The sequence below is a fragment of the Trichechus manatus genome, unplaced genomic scaffold, assembly GCF_000243295.1.
Source record: "Trichechus manatus latirostris isolate Lorelei unplaced genomic scaffold, TriManLat1.0 scaffold00054, whole genome shotgun sequence".
Classification (NCBI taxonomy): Eukaryota; Metazoa; Chordata; class Mammalia; order Sirenia; family Trichechidae; genus Trichechus; species Trichechus manatus.
The window spans coordinates 5901828-5916992 of NW_004443990.1; the positions used below are offsets into that span (position 1 = coordinate 5901828).

The window sequence follows — 15165 nt, forward strand, 5'->3', positions numbered from 1 at the left end:
GTGTGTGTGTGTGTGTGTGTGTGTGTGTGTGTGTGTGTGTGTGTGTGTGTTTAAGCCACCATATTGAAATGCAAACTGCCAGGTGTTAAAAATGCTGCCCCCAGCCATCCGGGGCAGCTGGTTTCTACAGACTAGTATTTATCACATTTGCAGTAAATACACAAAAGATCCTCAATTCAATACCAGGAAGAGAAAGTAATTCTTTTGTCAAAAGGCAATGGTAACTGAATGCCAGGCAGGGAATGAAGGCAGATTTGGACTGTTGCTTTACCATCCAAACAATGTGGGATGTGCTTCATGCTGGGAGAGGAGACCAGAGACAGTCAGATGACACGTTGTGAACATCTACTCTAAGGAGCCGTGATGGCGCAATGGTTAAATGCTTGGCTGCTATCGAACAGTTGGCGTCGAACACACCCAACGGTTCTGCAGGAGGAAGACTTGGCGATATGCTCCTGTGAAAAGTACAGCATAGAAAACCCAATGCAACAGTTCTACCTTATCATATAGGCTCACTATGAATTGGAATCCACTGGACGGCATGCAAAAACACTCTATAACCCAGCATTTTTGCTCACTACGGTGCTAAAGGAGGACTGAGGAAAGGAAGTGTGTGTCAACAGAAATATAATACCCATCTTTGCAAAAGAGAGATCTTAACCCCTCTTAGGAATTGTGATAGAGTTCTGGAAACCTGCATTCTAGAGAAGGAGGATCCAAAACAGCCCCATAAATTCATACCAAATATAACATACTGAAATCCTTCGTGTTCAAAGAGCAGAGGGGGCGATCGAGCTGAAAGTTATGGTGCCTTCCAAGCCTGTAAAGCACAGTGCAGGCATCTTTGCAGAATTTTTTTCTTTTTTTTTCCTTTTCACATGGAGCCTGAAATATTAAAAGGGTCACTTTCTATCTGGGGTCGATTTACACTCTGAAGACTGCAGGGTTTGCTCTTTGGAAGGTTATGAGGCTGGCCAGCCTTGAAACTCCAGCACAGCGTTTTATCCCTTGTCAGAAGCCTCCCTAAAGGCTCCTTCCCAGCCTGGGCCCCAGGGGAGCTTGCGGCCTTGGGATCCAGCAGTCACCACCCACCCTGACCTCTCAACCACCACCACACCAGGCTTCCACCACTTGGTGGTTTTAAAAAAGAAACATTGGGAAGGGAGTGCAGAAGACAGGTGAGAACTGTGCTGCAACCCAATGCAGACCAACACAGGCACTTCCCTTCTTGCAAGGGGGCACTGGTGGTTCAGTGGTAGAATTCTTGCCTCCCATGCAGGAGACCTGGTTCGCTTCCCAGCCAGTGCACCTCACGTGCAGCCACCTGTCTGTCACTGGAGGCTTGCGTGATGCTATGGCCCCGAATAGGTTTCAATGGAGTTTCCAGACTCAGACAGTCTAGGAGGAAAGGCCCAGCTATCTACTTCCAAAAATCAGCCAGTGAAAACCCCATGGATCACACTGGTCTGATCTGCAACCGATAATGGGGATGATGCAGGACTGGGCAGCATTCATTCAACTGTGCGTGGAGTCGCCACAAGTCTGGGGCTGACTTGACAGCAGTTAACAACCACCACCACCACCTTCTTGCAAAGTTGCCTTCAAACACCAAGCGAACTGTAACAGAGTGTAGTTCTCCCCAACACAGCGCTCTCCAAGCCCCTCTGCGGGCAAAGCCAGGGGCCCCTCCAGCAGAATGGCTCTGCCCTGGCTGAGGGTGCAGCTGCCACTACGTGCTCCACCACCACCTCGACTCAACAATCACCCTTCCAGGTGTGAGCGTGGCAGCTTGTCTCTCGAGAAGGCAGGTACCACAGACACTATTTTGACTTTAATTCTCTCCTCCAGCCTCCCACCTCCCTTGAGCCAGGTGCATTACATCACCAACCCTCAGTATTGAGGGGCCCTTTCATGAGACCTCTCCAAGAACCCCCTAGAACAATGATAAGCCTCTTCCTACATGTGATTTCAAAATCCAGGGAACCCTGCTCCTAGCAAGGAAGTACCTCCATCCCCAAGCTGTTCCAAAAAGGGCTCTGCCCCCCACCCCACCCCCATTAAAACAAATTGCTATCGAGTTGATTTCAACTCATAACGACCCTATAGGACAGAGCAGAACTGCCCCTTAAGGTTTCCAAGGCTGTGATCTTCATGGAAGCAGACTGCCACATCTTTCTTCCATGGAGTGGCTGGTGGGTTGAAACTGCCAACCTTTAACCAATATGCCACAAGGGCTCCTTGTAAGAAGGGCCCTTTATCATCTGCTGAGAGGCTGCCTCAGATGGGATGCTTCACACACACCCAAGAACAGGTCTCAATGGCCAAACCCACCTGCATTTCAATGAGCACCAAAAGCTCCCTGGCACAAGCCACCAGAGGGCAGGGCCTGAAGCCTGATTTTCCTCAGACATCAACAGTGATAGTCACAATGGCTGCCACTTACTGAGCATCCACTGTGTTCTAGGTACTCTACGTATTTGACATACAATACATATGAACTCATCACATCCCTGCAGCAATGACATCAAGTCGGTATCACCAGTCTCTTAAAAACTATTTATTATTATTCCTTTTATATTGGTAAGAAAACAGGCTGAGAAAGAACAAACAATTGCCCAAGGTCCCCCAGAGAGGAAGGGACAGAACAGGATTTGAACTCAGGTCTGCCTGACTCCAAGGCTCTCCTGAGTGATGCCACATCCCCTCCAACAGCTCCTGGGCCTCTCCTTGTCCAGCCTACATCTGCACAGCAACCAGGTGAGGGGAACGGGGGCAAGCAGAGTACTCATTAATACTTCCATTTCACCAGCGGATAAACTGAGGCCGAATGAGGAAGCAAAATGTCCCTAACCCTTCATCTGGGGTAGGGGATGACAGGGGCGATAAGTCCCTTCCTGGGCTTCAAACACAAGAGGACAAGGTCTCCACAGACCTGCCTCCTCTCTGAGCCCTGCTCTCAGGCAGCTCCTTCCCCAGGTGCTCTGAGGCCCAGCTCCATCTGGAAGACGAGCAATGTACCCAGCCACCCCAGGAGTAATTCCTCAGCACACAGCACAGGGATTCCTAGCCCAGGATGCAGAAGCGGGATGCAGGTCCAGGCAGGCCTGTTGGACCAGGAAGGAGGAAGCAAACATTGCCGCGAAGAGCCTGGGTTGGCCTCTACCACTCCAGCTTCCAGGCCAGCCTGGACGGAACAAACACAAGCGCTAGTTTGTTCACTCACAAAAGCCAAAACCCTGCACTCTCCGACCTCCTCCGCCCCCATCATCACCACCTGCCAGGAGAGACGCTGGAGCCTGTGGACAGAGACTCTGCTCATGTCTCACGGCAGGCTGGGCTGCTTCTCAAATCTATTGATTACTAACAGCACTTAACCCTGGCCTTAGGAACCCTCTGCCACCCGAGTCATGACTTCTTTTGTCTGCTCTGACTGTCATCCACTGGAGACTTCCCAAGCAGAGCCCTCCCTGCCTCCCCTTCCCCAACTGCTCCTTCCCCAGCTCGGATCTCAGGGAACTGGCAGCGTGATCATCTGAAGCAGACACCTGCTTCTCTGAGAAGGCATTCCCCTCAAGGACAATAAAGTCACAAAGGCTAAATCCAATTTTATTTGTGCAAACATTTCCTAATATTTACAGCATACACCTTTCTTTCAATACGACGCAGACACACACAAACACACTATGTATGACATGCACACACTCCCCTACATAAATTCATGTTTTATTACAGACTTTTCCCCATGGTAGGGATACAGAACAAGTGGCTGGTAGAGTTTAAAGCCACTTATTCTGCAAACCCATTCTGGAAGCTAACTGGTAGCAGAGGGGAATATGAGCTGTCGGAAGGCAATTTCAGAATAAAACTGGCACCCAGGGGCAGGATCCAAGAAACAGGGGGGGCTTGCTCTGAACACGGCTTCCAGCTCGTAGGTAACAGAGAAGCACTTACAAGTTCCTTAGCCCCAAACTTAAGGCTAAAATTCCCTATGATGATTAAGTCCAGTAGAACAGATGATCTATAAATTACTTACATTCAAAGAATCTCTGTGCCATGCACTGTAACTTATTACAAAAGAGTACGAACATTTCTTTTCAAAGGCTCTCTCCAGCGCACAGAAAACCTGGGTTAACACTCCCAGGAACACACAGTCCTAGTCTACAGGATCATACAGACTAATAGCTGAGGATGTGACACCCTCACACACTGATGAAAATGCAGGCAGCCCTCACCTGGGAAACCTGCCAGGTAAGAGCTCTATGACTTTGGACAAGTAACTTAACTCAGCTCTAGGCTTCAGTCTCTTCAATGGTACCAAGGAACAAATAAAATGATCCAACTGTACTCCAGCTCCTGTCATCACTGAAATTTCTTCCTACTGGAGCCTTCAATGATTAACAATGAAACCTACCAGAAAAAAAAAAGCTCATTCTCAAGGGCGATTTGGAGGTGGGAACTAGGGGGACCATGCCCTCCTCAGGAGCCAGGGATAGAGAGGGTGGTGGTGGTGTGAAGGGAAACCTGAACAGGCTGAGTCCCTGGAGGTCACAGCAAGGAAGAAAAGGAAGGTCTGCTAAGGAGCCTGAGGGCTTATCTCATGTAAGGCCCAAGGAATTCCCTAAATTTGATGTCCATCTTCACCCCATCTGACAGAGCAGCAGCTGATCGTTCGTCCCTCAACCTCCCACCTTGCCACCCAATCCCATCCTCCATGAAACCATTCCAAAAAAAAATAATAAAAACCCACTGCCGTCGAGTCGATTCCAACTCATAGGGACCCTACAGGACAGAAAAGAACTGCCCCATAGAGTTCCCAAGGGGTGCCTGGTAGATCTGAACTGCTGACCTTTTGGTTAGCAGCTGTAGCTGTTAACCACTACGCCACGAGAGTTTCCATGGAGCCACCCAGTTCCTACTATATACCAGCTGAAGGTTCGAGGAGATTCAGGCCTCATAAGAAATTGTCTTCTTTCAGCTTTTATGGGCTGCTCTGAGAGCTGAAGCATTATTTACCACACTGTTTCCATGGGAATCCTCATTCCCAGCTCCCGAATCCTCATTCCCAGCTCCCAACAACCAACTCATAAAGGACCTTTTGGAAGGAAGATAACCCATTTTTCAGTTTGGGGATGACTACAAAGCCATGTGAACCCAGTGGCTGTAGGGAAGTATACAGCTACCCATACCAAGTGAAAGCCAATGATAATGGAAAGACAAAGTAAGGGAAAAACCAGGGTCAAAAACTGTATGGGCCTCCTAAAGCAATACGCCTATATAATTTAAGAGTGCAGGAACTGGGTTGGCCCCATCTCGGTCTGAATCCCAACCACTAAGTAGGCACACAATAAAAACGTGCCTATTGAACTTAGGGTAAGTCAGCTCAGCTCTAGGCTTCGGTTTCCTCATCATTAACATGGAGGAATTAAAACTACTCCACGGGATTTAAATAGGAATTAAATTTTACGAAAATACGCCTATGAAAGAGCTTGGTACTTGGAAGGAAACCAGTATTTATGACTTTCTATTGTGTGCTTCGAATGTTACATTCCTTATCTCATTTAATCCTTGACACAACCTTGGAAAATAACAACGAAGGTGATGGTAACGGTAGTAGCTAACATTGTTTGATTTCCTCTGGCTTACAGTTACTACATGCCAGGCACATTATCTCATTTAATCCTCACAACCACCTGGGGAGGTAGCTATTCTCCCCGCTCTGTTACAAATGAGGAACTTATGATTCAACAGCTAATAAATGGTGGAGCCAGGACTCCACCTCAGGTCTGTCTGACCACAAAGTCCATGTGAATACAGCTGCATTCATTCATTCTTCGTATGTGTACAAGCATCTTCTGTATCAGGCTCTGTGTAAGGCACTTGGAATGTATCACTAAACAACACAGCCACTGTCCCTGCTCTCATACAGCTTATGGTCAAACAGTGAGAAAAAAAGACATAGAAGCAATTACTGTGAGTGCTGTGACGGGATATATGGGCTGTTAAGAAAACGGAAGAAACCCGATGATTTAGAAAATGTTGACAGCCCCAAGGAATAAGCAGGCATCAGAAGCTCAAACTGTTCCTCAAAAACTGGGCAGGCTTATTTCTCAAAGACCAAGTCCTCCTAAAAATGTAGTGGAGACTCCCTTGTCAAAGGAGCCCCGGTGAATCCTTCTGAGAACCAAATAAGTACTCAGCCCATCAGTTTGTTTTTATACGATGTGGCGGGTATGCTTACAACACATTTGGGTAAAGTGAGTCACACCTGTGAACACTGAAGACTATTCAAGCTGGCAGCAGAGCATCTGAACAGTGATGAGCAAAAACAGAAGGGAGTGTGCGTACGTCTAACTGTACCACCGGGTACCCGATCCCTGGGAACACGAGGGTCCACAGAATCTCCTTCCTGCCCATCCATTTAGCATAAAAGACAGTGTCACTTGCATCTCCCAATGTCATTCTCATTTGAAACAGACACAGAACTTAGACCAGAACTCCATGACTCTGCTTCTACTCAACCACTTCAGGCCGTCTGTTTGGTGAAACTGCAGACGACTTTCACTTTTTAACAAGCAGATTCCGTGAGAATACCTCTCCCTCTCTCATTAGGAGGCAGAAAGTGTTCTTCTCCACAGGCAGCCAGTGAACTCCAAGCCCCAGAGGCCTGCAGGTGGTAAGCGACAGACAGAATGGAACACAAGAGGCAGCCAGATAAGCTCTTCCTCATCCGCCAAAGGAACAGTGGGACCTGATCCAGTCTCCCCAGAGTCCACGGTTTGCTCCCCAGGCCCCCTGGAAGGCAGGAGCCAGGCTTCTCTCTACTCTGTATCAGTGGCTAGAATGAAGGCCCCACCAGGGCAGGGATCCTTGCCAGTTTTGCTCACTGGTATGTCCTAGGGGCATGTAGCAGACATTCAGTAAGTATCTGTTGAATGAACAAGCCTATCTGGACCTTAGAACAGTCTCGGCATCATATCCTGGCCTCTTTAAATATAGACAGACGGTTCAAAACTACTTTTCCAGTAGTTTTGTGGGTCTACCTTGTGGATCTTGTTCCAGTCCAGTTGCCACAGAGTAGACTCAGACGCATGGTGACCCCATGTGTGTCAGGGTAACCCCACGTGTGCTCCACAGGGTTTCAGTGGATGATTTTTGGGACATAGATTGCCAGGCCTTTCTACTGAGGAACCTCTGGATAGACTGGAACCTCCAACCTTTCAGTTAGCAGCTGAGCTCATTAACCATTTGTACCACCCAGGGACTCCGTAGGTCTTGCTACTACTTACGAATTGCTGGAAGAAGGGGTCAAGGAAAACCCAACTAAATGGTGGAAAAGGAACAGAATATGCAACCTTCGCCCAACCACCAGGGCTTTGAGGAATCAACAGCTATGACCTTCAGCAAGTCAATCTGAACCTGTGTGTCAGATTCCTCATCTATAAAATGGACATATATCCTCACCGGGCTTCTGTGAGGGTTATATATAATACACATTGGCTTCCTTTCCCCTTCCCGAGCCAAGCTGCACACCAGCTAACAATGACGAGGGTCTGACGTCTAAGGCACGGAGCTGGTTGCCCCAAACCGTGTCGGCAACAATGCACAAGGATCAACGTGTGTTTTCACTACGTTAGCCAAATCTCTATGTCCAGGCTGCTGAAGGCCTCGCTGGCTCTGCAGCAGATTCTTTTCCCAGAAGATTAATTTATTAACTCTTCCTGAAAGCTGTTTGTTTGGAAGAAGAATGCACGACCAGCTCCAGGTGAGCGCATGTTGCTAAGGAAAATAGGCCCTAGGAAACAATACTGCTCTTACCTTTATCCTCCACACTGGAGGCCCCAGAGACACCTGGCTTTCTCTAAGCCCTGGCTGAGCGGCTCAACCACGCCGGGGAGCTGAGGGTTCTCCTCTGAGGAATGAGAAGGCATCACCAAGACAGACACAGAATCCCTTCTGGGGCCTCCACTATGGGATTCTGGGCCGTGCCACCCCCTATAAATCCTAGCCCTGAATCCTAATTGGGGGATGCAATACTAATGGAGGCGTGTCCCTGGGTGGTGCCAACCGTTAATGCACGCAGCTACTAACCAAAAGGCTGGCGGTTCGAGTCCACACAGAGGCACCTTAGAAGAAACGTCTGGTGATCTACTTCCAGAAAATCAGCCACTGAAAACACCATGGAGCACAATTCTGTTCTGAGATATGGGAGGTCACCGTCATGAGCTGCAACTGACTCAAGGGCAACTGGTTTTACTGCTTTTCCCTAGATGCTAAGGCTGCTTAGAACCCCCTTCTCAAGGACGTAGTCTTCCTCTGAATAACAAAAGTCCTTCCCATTACACTGTAAGCTCCCTGTGGACAGAGACCTGGCTGGTCATATTTCTACTGTATCCTCAGTGCCCAATAAAATGCCTGGCACACAGTAGGTGCTCAGTAAATGTTTGTTAAACTGAATTGGGATCCCCAAAGACAAGCTAATGGGAGTCCTTTGAGACGATATGCAAAACCCTCTGTGCGTGCGTGCTTGCTGTGGTTGTAAATACTTGTGTACGTAACCATTTTTCTTAGGAAAAATTCCATAGGTTTCATCATATATTCCAAGAGGTCTTCATCAAAATAAGCTTAAGACTACTGACAAACGGTTCTTCCAGGATGAACTCTGGATGAACTCTGAAGAATTATCCCTTAGCTTGATAATCTATGAGTCCTAAAATGGCCTCCAACTATCCTTCTGGCCTCTCTCCTTTGGATAATGCACTCCCTCCCTCCTGGACTGCCTTCCCTCCTTCCTCTACTTATTCAGGTACTCTTAAGTCTGACAGGTTCTCCCAAAAGACCCCAGCAAGAGCCTGCACTCTTTGGCAACTAATCAGGTGCTGCCTTGTATGACACCCATCACTTTAGTGAACTATGACTTACATCTTGAGTATTTACATTCTAGAATCCCAAGTTTGTAAGTTTCCTGAAGGTAGGAACTAGTGTCTTCTCCCTCCAGCGCCCATTATGTTACGAGCTCAACAAATAAATGTGCTGATGGATTCTCAAAGAGGAATGCAATAAAATAACAGATTGCAGAATCTACGCTTATATTAGTAAAGACGTTTTCTTGTATAACAATATAAGAAATTTTGAAACACCCACTATCTCACCACACAAACAAAATCAACTAGCATGATTTCTCCCTGTTCCTTCCCAATTCTTGTCCATCAGTATTTATGTTGGTTGTACTCATTATATAAATACAGCGTTAGCTTCTGATGTTCTTCCCCCTTCACACTGTATTTCTAAACATGGGTGCGCTTGGGCCTAAAAGCCTATATTCTGTCCTGCAGTTTTCCTCATGGGCTTACAACCAACCCACCGTATATGCAGCTGTGCATATCCATTCTTCGTAACAGAACTTATTTTTTTTTCCCTGTAGACAGCTTCTCTCCCACAGGTGTTAAAGCAGATTTTCTTTCTCGTTTTCCAGAACATCAAAGGTATATTTTCGTATGAAAGAGCTCAGCTGCACATGTAGTAAAAAAGACTGCCCTCGCCTCCAAGCCTCAGAGCTGTAAGTCACATGGCATGATCCTCCTGTCCAGTGGGTCCCCACGAAAGCCCAAAGGGAACTCCTGTGCTCCACCAACCCAGCCCTAGCCTTCCCAGGTCTCTGGTCAAGCCTCTTAGAGCCTGGCTCCTTTCCCTCTTCTCTCTGCACTAAACGTGTTTTGTCTTCTCCCTCTCCTCCACCTCACCGAGAGCCCCAGCCCCGCAGTCCTACCTCCAGTGCTGCTGTCTGCCTGGGGCCATCTGCGTTGCTTCCCCAAAGGCACTCCCTTGCCCAGGATCTGTTGCCACCAAACACCCCAGGGACACTGTCTGAACTCTCCTTTATTTGCCTATTTACATTCAAAGGAACAACACGCTCCCATCAAATGAGGAAAAAGCCTGCTTGCTGTCATCCAGAGGCTTTTAACAAAATTAAAGGGTCAACAGGACCAAGCATCAGCAGGGTTCTCAAAGCATAATACACACAAAGCAAGAAAAGTACTGCAAGCTAACAGATGCTCCCAAATCTCACCATAAATGAAAGAATACATCTGACTCTTTTTAATGCAAGAAAATAGCATTAAGGAGCACGCATCCTACCAAAGCAGCCATTTGTGTGCCATTTTACAGGAAGTGCATTTTAGTACCTGCATTCCCTTTCCTAAAAAGTATGATGTTCAATCTCATTAGTGATCAGGGAAATGCAAATTAAAACTACAAGGAGATACCAGTTGATTGGCAAAAATTAAAAAGCCTGATAATACCAACTGTTGGCGAGGATGTGGAGCGATGAAAACTCTTACACACTGCTGGTGGGACAAGGGCAACTGTGGGGCAAGTACTTCAGAATACAGTTTGGCAACATCTAACGAAGGAGCCCTGGTGGCACAACGGTTAAGCATTGGGCTGGTACCTAAAGGTTAGCGGTTCGAACCCACCCAGCAGCTCCATGGGAAAAAGACCTGGCAATCTGCTCTTGTAAAGATTACAGCCCAGAAAACCCTATGGGACAGTTCTACTCTGTCACATGGGGTTGCTGTGAGTCAAAATCGACTGGACGGCACCCACCAACAGTGAACTTGAAGCTGTGTGTACTCTTTGACTCTGCAATTCCACTTCTAGATATATATTCTGATAAACTCTCGCACATATATACCAAGAGATATGTACAAGAATAGTCATAACAAAGCTGATGACAAGGAACCCAAGGTTGAGTAAGGACAGTGTTGACAAGTAGTGGGGTTGTTAACCATTGTCAGGGCAACATGTGTACTAACTGTTTAACGAGAAACCATTTTGTTCTGTAAACCTTCATCTAAAGTGAGAATAGCAGCACAACTGGAAGAACGTAACTGATGTCACTGAACTGTGCATGCAGAAATTTTTGAAATGGTGTATCTCTGACTATGTATATTTTCACCAAAAAAAAAAGGTCAAGAAGGGAGAGTGTTGACATGTCGTGGGGTTGTTAACCAGCGTCATAAAACAATACGTGTACGGACTGTTTAATGAGAAACTATTTGTTTTGTAAACCTTGCACAATAAAAAATTAAAAAAAGAATAGTCATAACATTGCTGTTTGAACAAGCCCATTTTTTAAAAATCAATAATTCCAATGTCCATTAAAAAGAGAAAGGACAAATGGTGGTACAGTCATACAAACATTACACAGCACTGAAAACAAATTAACTCCAGCTACACAGATCACCATGAATGAGCACTACAAACATAAAGTTGAATGAAAACAAGTATTCTTATAAACAAGGTTGGAAAGCATGCACACCTAAACAAGGTGGGTGGGCAGGGGCGTAAAATTAAGAAGAAACACTATAGGAGAGTCAAAGGTATTGGTAATATTCTATTGTTACACCACGTGGAGAATACATGGGTGTTTGTTGGATTGTTAGTCGTAGCTTACATAAACATTTCCTATATTTTTATAGATATGCAATATTTAATATGTGAGTAAAAATGAAAAACTAAACTAAATTCAAGCTGAACTCCTCTCCTCTCAGTATACTCGCTTTTCCTCTGGGGCTTCTCATTCTCCCTAAAGAAATTTACTTGCTAAGAGCGCTTCAGGACTTACTAGCACCCTTTTCCCTTGAGAGGAGTCAGACTTCTGAGAGACACAAAACCAAAAAGGAAATGCATCTATTTCTAGCTTTAGAAAAATCCCTGCATCCACAGCACATCGCTAACTGGGGTTGCAGCAACACAGATGATGCTTCTGGGATGTTTTTCCTAATAAAGAAGGCCTCCACCTCCTGAGCATTTCACATTGCCACACCTCATCCCGAAAAGTAGTGAGAGCTTCCTAAGACCTCCCCACAAGCCAACAAGTCAGAGACAGACTCTGTCCTCTCCCCAGCACTCACCTCCCTCATTAAGATGAACACTTTGTCTTAATGGCAGCACTCACAACTGCCTCAACAACTTCTCTCAGTGAGCTGAGCATTACCAATGGAAATAGGTTCCGTCTTCAGAAGGAAAAGGTGAGCAAAGGGCTCACTCCCTACTTAATGCCAACGAATTTTTAGTCCCTTTCTGCTCACCTCACTCAGCAATCTAGCATAATTTTTCCTGTATCTCCATCTTGCCCTCTCCTCCAGAAGCACTGGAAGCTAATGGTAGCCAAATGTTGTCCTGCCCCTTCTAAAACCACTCCCCTTCCCCAACTCACCCCCGACTCCCTACCCTCCACTTATCTGGTTTGACTTATTCACGCTCCACTTGAGGACATCTCCTAGACCTCAAGTCATCTTCTTGAACTCCCAAGAGTCAACAGCTACGATGCTATCCCTGCTTCCATCCAAGCCAATGATCTAAGATCAGTTTCTACCCTTCCCTCTCCCAACTTACTCTCTTATCACATGTCACAACTCTATCTCCTGAAATTCTAATGCTGTATCTGTTCAAGGAAGCTCATCCCAGATATTAAGCAAATAAAGATGTCTCCCTCCCTAAAAAAACAAAGCTATATCATAAGCCATCTTTTCCTTCTCCCATATGTATCTACTTATCTTCTCTCCTCATCTAAATATACACTTATTATGTGTTCTGAATCAAGTCACCTGATCTACCTTAGTAATACAAGTAATAACAACAATAATAATAATGCACACCAACTGCATGTTTAAGGAGCTCTGGTGGTGCAACAGTTAAGCACTCGGCTGCTAACCAAAAGGCTGGCAGTTAGAACCCACCCAATGGTTCCGCAGAAGACCTAGCGAGCTGCTTCCATGAAGACTACAGCCAAGAAAACTTCATGGGAAAGTTCTACTCTGTCACATAGGTTCACTATGAGTCGCAATTGACTCAATAGCACCCAATAACAACAACTGCATGTTTACAATGTACCTAGCACAGCGCTGGTCAATATGGGAGCACACAAAAAAGTGCAAGACACGGTCCTCATATGCAGTCATGCAAACGTGTTTTGTTAATTGAAAAAAGCAATACTGCAAAATGATATATAGAACAGGGTCTCATTATACACCTTCTCCTCACTTATCAACTATCTCGTTATCCAACCATTTCGCATTTATGACAATAGTAAAAAATCTACTATCTGACATTTTGCGCATTAATGACGGATGTCTCCAGTAACAAATGCCAAGGTGCAAGGCGAGAATAACACTGCCTGTGATGGTTAAGGTTATGTGTCCGCTTGGCTGGGCCATGATTCTCAGTGGTTTGGCAGTTATGTAATGACGTAATTTGGCAGTTGTGTAATGACACAATCAACCTCCATTGTTTGATCTGATGTCGTCAGCGTCCATTTTTGCATAACGACCTGGTCTTTGGAAACTAACCACGTCAATAAGTGAGGAGGAGGTGTAAATCATAATACATATTTGTAGTATACACAGAAAAAATATAAAGGAATATATTCTAATCCATTAGCAGTGAGGGGCAGGAGGAAGGTCTATGGGTTACTTTCACTTTTGATTTTATAAGTTATCTAATGTTAATTTTTTATTATGACCATATATCATTTGTATAATGGGGGAAAAATTTAAATAGGCTTTAAAAGAGAGAGCAAGACAAAATTCCAACTCACAAGACGCTTACAATCTAGCTGCTAAGGTAAAACTTAACACACATGAAATGGGAGTGAACAGATAGCATAAACAAATTCAACTACCTGGTCATTACAGCAAAATGACACAGCTTATCCCAAGATGCCAGCTGTCCATCTCAGGCAATGAATGCCAACGAAATTAGAAGTCAGTTGGTCAAAAGTCTTTAGAAGAGATTTGTTATGGGGCTTGGATGAAGGGCAGGGATGCACAGCATGAAGGAAGAAAGCCAAGAGTGAGGGGCTCCCTGAATCTCCCCAGGCCTGAGTTCCCCAGTTTCCAAAGCAGCTCCAGGACTTACTAGCACCCTTTTCCCTTGAGATTTCTATCTGGGAGACACAAAATGGAATAATTTACCCTCCCTAGGGTAGATAATTTTGAATACAGGAAAACCAAATATAATCTCAACCAAGCCAAAAGGAATACCCCAAATATAATTTTAACTTTTCATTTTGAAATAATTTTAGAATTACAGAAGAATTGCAAAGATAGAGAATGCCCCTATACCCTTCATCCAGCTTCCCCTAATGTTAAGATCTTGCTTAACCATGGTGGTTGTGGTGTTGCTGGGTGCCACTGAGTCGATTCTGACTCACAGCGACCCCATATGACAGAGTAGAACTGCCCCATAGGGTTTTCTTGGCTATAATCTTTACAGAAGCAGATTGCCAGGTCTTTCTCCCATGGAGCCGCTGGGTGAGTTTGAACTGTCAACCTTTTGGTTAGCAGCTCAGCACTTAACCACTGCACCACCAGGGCTCTTTAACCATGGTACATTTATCAAACCAAGAAATTAACACTGGCTCAACATTATTATCTAAACTACAGACTTCATTTGAATTTCACCAGTTATTCCACTGATGTTCTTTTTCTGTTCCAGGATCCAATCCAGGATATCACATTGCATTTAATGTAACTTGTTATTAAATAAGTAAACATTTTATGATTATTTATTCTTCCTTGGTAAGAAAATGTCCTGGTACTCATGGCAAAGACTTATTCCTTCTCCTCATCAAGTAAAGCAATCTTTGACACAATCTGCCTGCCTCCAAAGGGAACAGAATTTGATCTACAATGAGATAAAAACCCAGACAATGACCAGACCTCTTAACCCTCCATAAGCAGCCACAACCCTGGCCTCTCTCCACGGCAACTAACTGGTATTTAAAAGTAATTTATGTTAATTGCAGTCGGGCATATATGAACATCACAAAGCAAGCTGGCTTCAAACAAAAAGGCTAAAGAGTGGAGCCTAACAAAAAATTAATTTTGTAAAAGACCTATTTCTATTCCAACTTGTTTTTAAATATATGTTCTGAGTCACACACCATTAACCATCTCAATTTATTAATAATCTCAGGGCAACCAATGATCGCAGATCATGCAACCATGAAACCTTGCATAAAAAAGAAAATGAAGAAAACTACAAAACACTACTGCAAGAAACCCAAATGGATCTACATAAATGGAAAAACATACCATGCTCATGGATAGGCAGACTCAACATTGTGAAAATGACAATTCTACCCAAAGCAATTTACAAATACAA

At 45.1% G+C, this 15165-nt stretch overlaps 1 protein-coding gene and 1 non-coding gene across 4 annotated transcripts in view; one reads left to right on the forward strand and one right to left on the reverse strand.

The window, feature by feature from the left end:
* Positions 1-15165, reverse strand: part of MSI2 (musashi RNA binding protein 2) — a 496891-nt gene that overhangs the window by 430396 nt on the left and 51330 nt on the right. The window lies entirely within an intron of this gene.
* Positions 1239-1308, forward strand: TRNAG-CCC (transfer RNA glycine (anticodon CCC)). Its single transcript has one exon. It is a non-coding gene; the product is annotated as a tRNA-Gly (tRNA).